The sequence below is a fragment of the Semicossyphus pulcher genome, unplaced genomic scaffold (assembly GCF_022749685.1).
Source record: "Semicossyphus pulcher isolate SPU_LCO1_2020_fin unplaced genomic scaffold, fSemPul1.0.p SCAF_13, whole genome shotgun sequence".
NCBI classification, from domain to species: Eukaryota; Metazoa; Chordata; class Actinopteri; order Labriformes; family Labridae; genus Semicossyphus; species Semicossyphus pulcher.
In genome coordinates this window covers 3,247,654-3,261,010 of record NW_027211637.1, presented here as the reverse complement: position 1 = coordinate 3,261,010, position 13,357 = coordinate 3,247,654, and positions in this window count along the sequence as shown.

Here is a 13,357-nt window from a genome sequence, read left to right as displayed (position 1 = left end):
TCTCATAAAGAATCCATGGATGTTTGCTCTGCTTTAAAGTATCCATACTGATAACCTGAGTCTCACTGTTTAAACCCTTCTATAAATCCAGATTGGTCAGTGTTCCAAGCTCTTTAGATCAATTTCCGGGTGACAAACGCAGATGCAACCACAGCCCAAAGCTCCCCTCGAGTCCAGCCTGAGATCGTCTGAGTGTTCCCAAACCCCCTCCTCAGTCTCTTCAGGCAAACCTGATTTGCTCAAACAAAGCCTCTGGAGGAATGTATGTCCTGGTCCACTCATCAATAAGCCATCCGTCAGTGTTTGACCACCTTGAGAGACAACACATCACTGGGGAGAGACAGCAGGTTTCCAAAATGACTGTGAGTCTGCTGGGGGTAACAGAGACACAAACCTCACAGACAAGCCCTCAGTGGTTAACCATTTAAAGAGGCCAAGTTAGTCGGGACCCAGGAGGGCTAACATTGGTGACCTACGCCCCAGGACAATTCAGCTGAGCGTTCATAATGAGGAATAGAAGATGTTAAAGTAGCCCATGTGTATTACAAATACTCAAATGTGACACAAAAGGAAACACAAGCTCAATAAGTTGTCGTACAGTTATAGCCTCACAGACTTGTATAACAAATGCTGTTTAATTGTTGCCTCAGCACCTTTGCTCACCACTTCAGCGAGCATGAGCTAACAGAGCGGCCTCCCACTATGTTTAATGAAGGTATCAGGTCCCAGTGGAGTCTGGTCTGCAGGGCAGTTCCTTGCGCCTGGTCTAATATTAGACCAACACACACTAGTGGCTCACCGTGTAACTGGCTCTAATATCTACATCATTCATCTGACACATGATGCAACAACCAGAAATGGACAACAGGTAATACAGGTATATAACAAGAAGACACCTCGACTTACCACCGCAAGAAAAACAACATTAGGACGGCCTTGCTCCATTCAGGTAATACTCTTATTTCATCTTATCTAATCATATTTAATGCTCAAACATAAAAAGTGCATCAAAATAGAAATCAAAACAAGCAAATATTGTCTTACATGAAAGATATGGCACCTTTATTGGATTCTCTTTTTGCAGGGAGAGGGTCACAAACTATACAGTTAACATATCAACTATGTTATTTGACATCAACAAAGGTTACAAGACTTTCAAACATGAAAATATAAATGTAAAAGTTGACAAAATAATCCTTTAAACTGCAGCAATTAACTGCAGGCTGTTCAAACAGAACTGAAATATTCACCTTATATAGTTGATGTGGTTTGTCTCTGAATGCTTTGAGCAATGCCATTATTTTAAAGCAAACAATTCAACATCGACTGCAGCATTACAGCACTGACTATAAACACAGTGTCCAATGTGGTAAGAACACGTGCCATCTCCGTGAAAGACTGCTTATTGTAGGCCTTCATAATAGTATACAGTGTCAATGCTTATTTTGTGCTTGAAAACTGCATTTTTGCACAAGGGCAGATCAGAGCAGATTTTGAGATATTTAGCAATGAACTCTAGGTTTTTAGATGTTCGCTGCCACTCACTCTGACACAATGATCCCCAATGGGGGAATGGCTGTGGGCAGTAAATCACTTTGGCTTTTTTCGGCTTCTTCGCACCATATGCAGGACTGCATTTGCCATCAGGTTTGTGTTTTAAGGCATTCACAGTAACTTCAGGGCATCCAAGCCGCCTGAGCTTTGTTCGGTAGTTACCAAGTTTATACTTCAGACTCGTCTTCCATCAGCCATACCCGGTGACCGAACCTGGCTCTTTCAAACACGGATGTGTTGTTACAAGAGCTTCTGCTACCTCATCAAACTCCCTGTCAGAGAGGTACACTTTGTACTGGACGATCGCTTCAGCTAAGCCATCAAGAATGGCAGATTGAAGTTTAGTATCAGGATTCAACAAAGCTCCAGTTTCTTTGAAAGCAGCGTTGGCCCTGTCCAGCTGTAGCTGAGTATCATAAGAGAACCGGGGCATGGGGAAGACAATGGGCCATGCAGTGGATCTTGAGGAGGTGGACTCAGGAGAAGACAATATGTCTGTATCAAATGAGCTTACCAGCAGATGAAAGGGATGAGGAGTCATCTAGAGGGCAGGAGGTGGCAGCAGCTGAGTAGGGAGGGAGCAGGGAGGTGGCAGCAACTGAATAGGGAAGAGGCTGGGCAGGTGCAACTGAGTTAAAGATGACCTTGATGGAACTTTTGTCCTGGATGTCTGATATTGAGACCAAGTTGGTGAATTCATTCCCAAACTCAGCATCCATGAATTGAAGCCTGAAGTCCCCATCTACTCCACACTGTCTCTTTATTTGCTGTGCAAGTTCACTGACAGACTCTGGCATCCCATCTGGAAGGATCAATCTCCGGGAATCGTTTTCTCCAAGAATGACTCCGAGTTTCACTGGAGCAGCCATTTCACGACAGTCTGACTGAGGAAAGAAAAGACGAACTGTTTTAACAAGGGTAGATCTGATTTCAACAGAGCAATGAGGGCAAAAGTATGGAATGCCATGTCCATTAAATATGGCTATGAAATAAATCCTGAAATAAACGAGGGAACTTTGATTTCATAATGCCACATTTATTTCCCAGCTGTTTTTATTTCCATTTCTAATATTCAAATTAATGGGGCCTGGTTATCACAGATTCAGACCAAAGCAACAAGAGTGGGGCAGCACTACCACCACCAGTTGGAGGAGAAGGAGGTGGAGGAGAGGAGAAGATGAGAAAGAGAAGAAGAAGAAGAAGAAGAAGAAGAAGAAGAAGAAGAAGAAGAAGAGGAGGAGGAGGAGTGGGGAGAAGAGGAGAAGGAGGGGGAGAAGAAGAAAAGGACGAGGAGAAGCAAGAGTAGAAGAAGAGTGCTGCTGTATGTGATTCAGTGCCATCCCTCTGCTGTTGTTATGGTCTGAATCTGTGATAACGCCCCATTCATTTGAATATAAGAAATCAAAATAAAAAGAGCTGGGAAATGAATGTGGCATTATGAAATCACAGTCCCCTGAGAAAAAAAAAAAAGTAGTCATTTGAAAAAAATGTCCTAAAATAAATTTCACTTTAATGTAAATGATGTGTATTCATACCTGTGATTTGAACCAGTTGAGGATGAACCTTGCACAGTCACTGCTAAGCTGGAGGGACAGAAGACACAAGCAGTAATTAACAGGATGCCTAGAAACGGTTGGAAATATGTCATTATCAAATGAATAAACCAGCCTGTCACACTCCAACATCAAACTCAAGGATTTCCCCCAATTTTTGAAAATGGCATCATAGTGTAGCAGGACAAACTACTGAAATAGCTTATATGCATTTCACCTGTTAATAAGTAAGCCGGAATAAAAACCAGCAGGTAACGCCACGCACAGCTCATGCATGTAATGTGAACAAGCCGTTGCAACCTCGGGAGCCTTGCGAGCTTTGACGCACCTGTGTTGCGTAGTGGCAACACAAAGCAGCACATTCAATGCAAACTAGTGATGTGCAAGTCATGAGTCCATCGAAACTGGAGATTCACTTCAGTAAACCGGGAGTGCCGATTCCTCATCCCAGCTAACTCGTTCACTGGGCTTTTACACTAGGGGCCCGGGCACGGGTCTGCCCCGTGATATACGAGACTCCCTCGGCACTTGTTCGCTCTCCCAGCTCAGAGCATAAGACCCGCCCGGAGCGGAGCCTCTGCCTCGGGCTGCAAGAATCACTCACTCACCCACCCACAAGTTCCATGCAACAGTCAGTAAATATCCATGAATGAGCATCACAGCCCCCGCGAAATGACTTATTTCGCAATCAAAATTCGCTCCGATAACATTTGAAAAGTCTAGAAGAGCTGCACTATTTAAAATGAGTCTATCCCATTTAAGTTAGCAGAGCGCGAAACCGGAAGCTAGCCGGCTCAGCATGTTCGCATGCTCTATGGGCGTTGGGGCCGGAGGGACAAGCGTGACCAAATATCGCTGAAAATGATGGACAAACTGCTGGTGACTTTATGCACGTCATTTTGCATTCAGATGGATGAGAAAAGATTGTATCTTACCTTTTCCAAATGAACGCAACGCACGCCAAGTGTGTTACTCTTCAATACCGTCCTCTCGCGATGACTGCCGCGATATTCCCGGGCACGCTTGGAAACCTACCTGACACGCCAGATGGTTTGTGATCTCGCGAGTCCACCAAGGAAATTAGAAACCACATTCTGACTACATTGTTTCACGTTATCTCAACATGACGGAATCTAACAAATGTTAAGGTGTTGAATGTCATGCAAATCCTATATGATTTCATCACGTTCACCTTGTAAATAGGAAATTATCTTGTAGCCAGTTGGATGGATGAATGGATACATGGATGGAATGGATACATCCATCCAACTATGCATGCATCCATCCAACCAACCAACCAACCAACCAACCATACACAGGCCTCTCCACAGTCTGGGCCACTGCACCATGCAGGTCAGACCGCTGAGCCAGGGCACCACAAAGGTTCAAAACCGCTGAGCCCTGGCGCCAGAGGGAATCGGTAAGGGAAGGCTGGGACGATGGGCCTACTCACCATGCAGGTCAGACCGCTGAGCCAGAGAGCCAGTGGAAGCGGTAAGGAAGTGGCCAGGACGGTGGATGCATGTATGGTTGGATGGATGGATGGATGGATGAATTGATCATCCATCCATCCATAATTGATGCATGTATAGATGGATGGATGCATAGTTGGATGGATGGATGGATAGATAGATATATAGATGCATGGATGTATAGATGGATGGATGCATGCATGGGTGGATGGATGAATAGACAGACAGAAAGAAAGACAGGTAGATAAGACAGATAAAATACATAGACCTCTCCACAGTCCACAAACTTCAATTTGGTGTCTTTTATTTTGATAGAATGTGCTGAAACCTGAAGTCCAGGTACACCTCACTTTCCTTCCTACAAAGGTGTAATTACCTGGTTCAGACTGCCCAACATGTGTTTCGAAATAGGTTAAGGTGAATTAGACATTTGCTCATTTCAGTGAGAAGATGTCTGAACTGAAATGTGAAAATCAATTTGCGAACGGTGAAAAGGCAGGGATCAATGAATTTGTTTTGTGATCCAATTGTAGTGATGTACAGTCCCCTCCAAAACTATTGGAACGAGGCCAATTCCTTTATTTTTGCTGTACACTGAAAACATTTAGGTTTGACATCAAAAGATTAATATGAGACAAGAGATCAGCATTTCAGCACAACAACACCAAATCTATAGATGAACAAAAATATAGGAACAGACTTCAAGTAGATTAGTATAGAAGTGAATAATAATTCATATTTAGCTGCAAATCCTTTGCTTGCAATTACTGCATCAAGCCTGCGACCCACTGACATCACCAAACCTTTGCATTCTTCTTTTGTGATGTTTTTCCAGGCTTTCACCGTAGCCTCTTTCTGTTGTTTGTTTTGGGGGGGGGGTTCTCCCTTCAGTCTCATCTTTAGCAGGTGAAATGCATGTTCAATAGGGTTTAAGTCTGGAGATTGACTTGGCCAGTCCAAACCCTTCCACTTCTTTGCCCTGATGAACTCCTTGGTTGTTTGGGCAGTGTGTTTTGGGTCGTTGTCTTGCTGCATGATGAAGGCTCTCCTGATCAGTTTGGTTGCATCTCTCTTTAAATTGGCAGACAAAATGTGTCTGTAGACTTCTGAGTTCATTTTGCTGCTGCCATCATGTGTTACATCATCAATAAGATCAATGAGCCTATCCCAGAAGAACAAGATCTGTGTCACAACAGCATTTAACTTTTCACATAACTAAAGCGCTGTTTCCAAAAGTGGTTGACTTTTCTCAAATAACAGAAGTGCTGTTACACAGCAGTATTTAAAGCCCCTGTACACCCACTGAGGTGTTTTAATTACTCTGGCTGATAAGATCAGGACAGGTTGAAAATTGGTGGCGCTATGGTACCCAAGCATCACCGTTTGAATGAATTGGAGTCTATTTGACATGCATTTTTGCTCATGCAAAGCATATGTAAGCCCAAGTAACAGGCAAACTGCCCGAGGCAAGTCCGTCATATTGTCCATGACAATACCTCCCTCAAGAACGATGGCATTAGAGATGGTTTGGAGGTATGCTGAGCGTGACCCCTGCTGAGGACCATCAGCACACCAACTGTGAGGGATGCCAGGGCCTGACCTTTTGTTGTATCCTGCAAAGAAACACGTTATTTAAAAAACAAGTCACAGTCAAGATGGTTGGTATTTGGACAGTGACACATATTTTGTTCTCTCTGAACTTCGGCTCATTCGATTTGACATACAATAATGGATACTGTGTTAAAGGGCCAAGTCTCTGCTTTAATTTGAGTAGGTTTACATCAATATAGAAAACTGTGTGGGTGATACAGCCCTTTAAACATGCCCACGTTTTAGGGGTTCAATAATAATTTGACACTTGGCTACTAAATGTTTCTGTGTGTCATTTAAATGCTACTAATTTGACCAAGCTCCATTCCAAATGCTAAAGAGCAGACTAAAGATAGAAAGACTCCAAAACAAGGAAGAGCTGAAGAAGGCTGCTGTGAAGGCCTGGAAGAGCAGCACAAGTGAACATACAAAGAGACCGCTGATATCGGTGCGTCCAAGACTTTCAGCAGACTGCCGGCAAAGGATTTCCCAGGAAATAGAAAGTATGATTAATTTGGTTCACTGTACATCTGTCCAGTTACTTTTGTATTTAAAAGGACTTTAAAACACAGTTTTGTCTGCAGCGATGGACTCCCGCTCAAATCAGAGCAGAGATTAGGCACTTCGATTTGGTGTCTTTTATTTTGATAGGATGTGCTGAAACCTGAAGTACAACAAAATGTGTTTGCAAGCCACAGGACTGGCTCCTCTTACTGATACATTCACTTTGGGTGTTGGATTATTTGCTAGAGAATAGAGCTCTAAATATACATTCATGCTGAATGTTTAATCTGTAGCCAAATGAGTATGTGGTATCATTAAACCAAAGCTATGGAAGACGGGCACGTACATTTTGGAACAGTGGCACTGACTCTTCACCCCAGACTCCTGCTCCTGAGAAATGAATTAGTGACTTTAAACTGAAAATCTCCAAGTTCTATTTGGCGACACCGTACGGTGCTAAAAGGCAAGGAAGAAGTTGTACTTTTTGTATTTAATTCCAAGTTGTTGTCATGAACAGTGGAGGAACTGGAGCACAAGTCGCTATACAAAAACATCTTTGTTCTCTGTGTGAGCACTGGGTTAGATTTTTCAACAAATGCAGACCAAACTTCTTGCATAGAAGTACAGTACTTACATAGCACGCGTCGTAGAATTCACTGGAGTCGTCACCGACCACAATGGGAATGCCTCTGAGGACAACAGAGCAAAGTGCAGTCACGTCTTGTGTCTAACGATACAGAGACAGGAAAGATCAATTTTGGGGTGGGGGATTCCACACAGGGCTTTGACGTGGTCTTAATTTGCAAAATGAAATTACTCAGAACCCAGTTTATGTCCTGCATTAACTGGGTCACTCTCTGTCCAGGTACACCTCACTTTCCTTCCTGCAAAGGTGTAATTACCTGGTTCAGACTGCCCAACATGTGTTTGGAAATAGGTTAAGGTGAATTAGACATTTGCTCATTTCAGTGAGAAGATGTCTGAACTGAAATGGGCAAATCAATTTGCTAACAGTGAAAAGGCAGGGATCAATGAATTTGTTTTGTGATCCAATGGCAGTGATGTATATAGCTTTTACTCCAGTTCACGTAAATGCTGTTCAGTGTGCAGAAATGAGGAGAAAATACCTGTTACTGCTGGAATTGTGGACTGTATGGACAGGTCTCCACCAGTTTGAGCCTGAATGAGGGGCAGGAGAAACAAGAACTATTTAAAAACACAAGACATTTAAATTTACATACAGCAGAGCGCCAAACATGACCAAACCGAACCCTACCAGGCAGTGCCAAGGGAATGCATTGTGGATATCTGTTCAAGTTATACAAAATGTAATTACTTTAACTTCAATAAAATTGGTAGGCTGAGGCCAGCTCCCTCTGTATTCATCAGAAACTTGTCTTTTCAAACATAATTGGACACAAATAACACTGTTAACTCCTATTTTGTATGCATTTCAAAACAATCACACAATCGACAGCTGTTTGAGACTCGCGTTTGTATACGAGACTCCAGCTGCCAGGCATCCGTGATGTTGTGAGCGGTTAATATCACGAAGGACTGGGTGGTTCGAGAGGTGGAAGCATGGCAGGCAAGAGCTATTCTGTGGGTGTTGGTCAAGGCTTCCGCCGTACACATTGTACATTACCGACGCCGCGAGCTAGCCAGCTAGCTAACTGACGTTAGCAGCACGACTGACTAGCCAGGACCGATACACAAAGCATGTAACTTAAATGAAGGTGGAATAAGCACGGCATGCAATTTTGTGTTCTCTCACTGCTCTCTGCTACACAACACATCACGTCTGGTGTTGTCTCTCTCCCCCATTTCCACCGTGCCATCTTATGAAAAACACTGCGCCAGCTAAATAACGACCCGAGCCCCAACCCCCAACCAACCTAGCTCAGATCCACACTAATGTCGTAGGGGGCCTACAACTCACAACGACGAATATCGCCGAAAAATGAAGAGCTCACATAGAAGTCCGTAGTTGGACATTTTTACCCTCATGAGCCAAAATGCAATAGTATGAACAAATTGTGTCGGCGATTGAACAGTTAAGCTAACTTTATCCCTTACCAGACAGTGAAGTTATTCTTTTGTTTGCTGAAGATCTTTATTACCGAATGTCTCTTTTTCATGTCCATCATTTGAATTTTAGATTGAGGAAAGAATACAAGACCAGGAGAGACCAGATGAGCCCAGACCAGGAGAACCAGACCAGATCAGAAGAGACGGGACCAGAGAGGAGCTGAGGGGACAGCATACACTGTGAACCATCTTTAAAAAAAAAAGATAAGTCTACGTTATTCTAATTCATTTCAGACATTCCCACAAAGTTAAAGTATTCTTCTGTTGTCTGAAGTTTTTTGTTTTTTTTAAATTATTGTCTCTTCTATGAATTAATTTGTCTTTTATAGAGAGGAGAGGAAACGAGTCCAGACCAGATGAGACCAGAAAGGTGACCAGAGAGGAGCAGAGGAGGAAGCCTGCACCGTCTGCGCTCTCATTTCAAAAGGTAAATACTAATTGATTTGTTATTATCAGAAACTTTTGTTTCTCAGTGCTGAAGTTATTCACTGTTGTTCCTCTTGTTTGTGTTTTAGAGAGAGAGAAGAGGAGCTGAGACGAGACGAGAGGAGGAGACATTACACACTGTCAGCAATCTTACAAAAAAAGGTAAATCTACTTTATTCTAACTCATCAGATTTCTTACACTGTGATTTTTGTCTCCTCCTTACTGAAGTTCTTAATTAACTAACGTCTGACCTTGTCCATCATTTGTCTTTTATAGAGAGGAAAGGAAGCGAGGAGGAAACGAGTCCAGAGCTGAGGAGGCAGCGTGCGCTGTGAAGGAGACAACCTCCCTGCCTGTAGGATGAGTGAACTGTTCTTCTGATGGAGCTGAACAAACAGAGCCTGATGCTCCGGCCTCGGCCTCCTCCAGCCGCACTCACAAAGAGAATATTCTTACTCTCTTACATGTTTAAATAAAATGTATTAATTGTACTTAAATACAAGGCCTACAACGTTCATTACTTGTTCCAACCTTCAGTTAATATCTGGACCAGAATCAGAGCTGTCTGAAGTCTCACGTGTGCGACTTCAGACAACACAGGGAACAGTTTCACAAGGAATGAGGAGGAATATTTCTGAAACATTAATGCCATGCTGTCCCGCACAAACCTCGTGTCTCCAAAAAGTTTTTGTACGCCGTTAGAAACTGTTTTAAACTGTTATTCAGACATTTCTCTTGACATAGACACTTGAATTTGATCTTTTGACTTTAAGCTACTTTATTTAAAACTGTTTAAACCAACATTTTTAAAGGTTTTATGACTCTTGAGTCATTGTTTACTGTTTCTTGGAAGATTAATACACAGTGCAAGTGTGATTTATTAGTGCAAGTTCAGGTGTTTGTCCACTAGATGGTGCTGAACACGAGCGAGTCATCATGGAAATAGCTCCGCTGGGCTTTGAAAGTGAATCACTTGCTGAAGATCAACTTGACAATGAAAAATCAATTATATATTGAATCTATTTAAACAATGACAAATACCTTTAAAGATATTTAGACACGTTTTTTTTTGTTTTTAATCTACAATATTGTTTTGTGAATTGGGAAAATGATAAAGATAAGATAAAGTTTATTGATCCCCCACGGGGGAAATTTACTAGTTTATTTAAATTAGATAAAGTACTCAGGTATTAAAATTAGAGAAAAAGTACAGGTGGCAATAAAAGGATAGAAAAAAATATGACAATATAAAGGATAACAGTAACAAAAATAAAAGTAATGAAACTATTCACACTATGTACACAAATGGATTTTTTTTCTGCACACATGGTGTGTAGCATGATTAAAACTAGAATTGATAAAAATATTGCAGACAAACAAATATAGAGAAACAAAATCATAACTTTAAAGAGGGACGTTTGGTGAATCCCTTATTTATGAAAGTTAGATCAGTCAGTCAAATAATCCAGAAAAACTGTTTTTTTTTTCCTTTTCATTTTTAACAGAACAGAAATTACATGACACATAAAGAACACAAGACATGTAACTTCAGGTGAAATAAATAAGTAACAAAAAAACAAATAAAACAGAGAATAATTCAAAGCTGAAAAGTAGAACAGATGTATGAAGAGCAACAAATAAAAGAGTCATTCAAGTGAAACAAAAGAGTTCATAATAGATGTAATAATAATAATAATATCAGATAATAAAGAATAAAACAAAATCAGCATATAACAAGGTGAGGTCAAAGACAGCTCTATTTACATAAAGTGTAGTTGAAGAACCAACATCTACAATACAGTTGCCTCCTCAATGTAAGTGCGTAGTGAGGTGGCTTAAGAGAGTTGTGTTGGAGGTGGTGGTCCATTTGTCCATGATGGGCTGCCATAGTTTCAAGAATGTCTCTGTTGTCCAGCTTGTAACACACTCTCTCTAAATGTAACATATTTCCCAGATCTCTGAGCCGTCGCTGAAATGAAGGACCGGCCTCTGACTTCCACGATTGTAGAATAAGGCGTTCAGCCAGCGATGTGCAGAGGGAAACAGCTCGCCCTAAATATTTGTCAACACACGGGTTTGTCACTACTGAACCAAAGATGGCAAGAAGTGGATCTGGATCAATAGTTCTATTGAATGCTGCTGATATATAGTCGATACAAGGCACCAGAAGGAGGCTAACTTAGGGCAGCACCAAAACTGATGAGGAAGTGTCCCGGTGTCTTGTTTACAGTCGTCACATAAGGGGGAAGAGTTTGGGTATAAAAACGGAGAATATTTTTAATCAATAAGTCTGTTACTTACTAACCTGCTTAACTTTTCTGTCTCCTTGAAAGTAATTTGTCTTTTATAGAGAGGAGAGGAAACAAGTCCAGACCAGATGAGACCAGAAAGGTGACCAGAGAGGAGCAGAGGGGGCAGCCTGCACCGTCTGCTCTCTCATTTCAAAAGGTAAATACTCACTGATTTGTCGTACGACACCACAGCCTCCACATGACGGGCCTGTGGTGCATTTAGGTGACTTCTGTTTGTCTGACTGCTGCTGTTTCAGAGTCACAAAGTTTGAATCAGCTTCATTAAAGTCTGGTTGGTGTTGTTGGTCATCCCGGTCTGGTTTAAGCTCGGGAGGCTCTGGTTCTGGTTCTCCAAGGAGATGTCAGGCTTGTTGTGAGGGGCAGCAGGGGTAAAGATGGTGGTGTTGCATCCTTTGTACTTTTTACACGTCATTTATTGAAAGTCTTTTAATTTTTTCTTTTACCTGTCTGTGAAGGACAAGAATAGCCTAAACAGTGTTGTCCAGCAGAGAGACTTGTGCTCAGTCTGGGAGAAGCGCGTGGTTGATAAAGCTAAAGCAATTATTATCCAACATGACCACATCCTGACGACTCAAAAAGCTCCCCGGTATGTGATTGTCATGATTGGATGGCCGGCTGTCAGTCAAACTCCTCGCTATGGCAACACGCAACATCAAAGATCCCCGCTACCTAATGTTTTTTCCCCAAAGAGAAGCCTTATCAGTCGTACTTGTTACTACTCAATACGGTCTCAGAGCAGACCATCATCATGACTGTGTCTGTGCCAAGATAACACAGATACAATTCATTGTCATACTTTTTGAATAGGTTATAACCTTAAAATGGCCAATGATATCATTATTAGACGGGCTGCTAATACCTTGTCCTTGACCTATTTATAAAGGCCGGATACTACAGGTAAGAGCGCTGTATCTTGGGTGGAAAAAAAGTGACTTAGTGTCTTAACTAAGGACTTGACTCGACTTGACTTGCCCAAGAAAAAATGACTTGAGACTTGCTTGAGAGTTGAGCAAAGATGGCTTGGTCACAACACTGGCTATCCGGTTGTTAAACCTCGATAGAGTAATACTGGAATAATTGTTTTAATGTTTTTCCTTGTTGTTGATCAGTACAGGTGTCAAGCCCACATTAGGGCTTAAAGCTTAGACATTCATGTGCAATGCATCCAAGAATGCCTCATCGTTTTACTGTATGAATCTTATTTTTTTAACTTCTTTTTGTCCGGCCCTCGTGTGAGTCAGCAGGCATGGGGCCACACGAGGGTGCCAGCTTGCACCTCTGACTATGTACTGAGTTAATTTAATTAATCTACTTTGAAATTGAGAACACAGAAAAACAAACTTGCTCTGGAGCCTGTCCGGCCTGTATGACAAAAGTTTTATTTTGTTGTTCACTACCCTTGTGATGTTGTACTTCCTGTCTTTGTGTGTTTTCCAGCTTGTTTGATTAATGCATGTGCCCTTGTCCTTATTGTTTTCACCTGCTCCTTGTTTGTCTCACCTGTGCTTGATTACCCTCACCTCCCCGGTGTATTTAGTCTCGTCTTACCCCGTCTCTGTGCCAGTTTGTCTTCGTCATCGACCTGACAGAATCTGTCAGGTTTTAGTTTTAAGACAAAGGGAGAGGACTCAAATTCAGATTTAACAAAGGATTTATTTAAACCAAAAAGGCCAAAATCTAAAGTCTCTCACAGATGCGTTACCTGAACCCTGAGCATTCATGATTAGCCATGGTGACCCTTCACTCGCATCGTAGCTCAATGCTTTCAATTGCTTCCCACTATGTTCTTGAACTTTAGCTTTGTTTCGGTCAACATTGTAGTGGTGCATATTATTTTTCAGTAGGAAGATGTGGAGA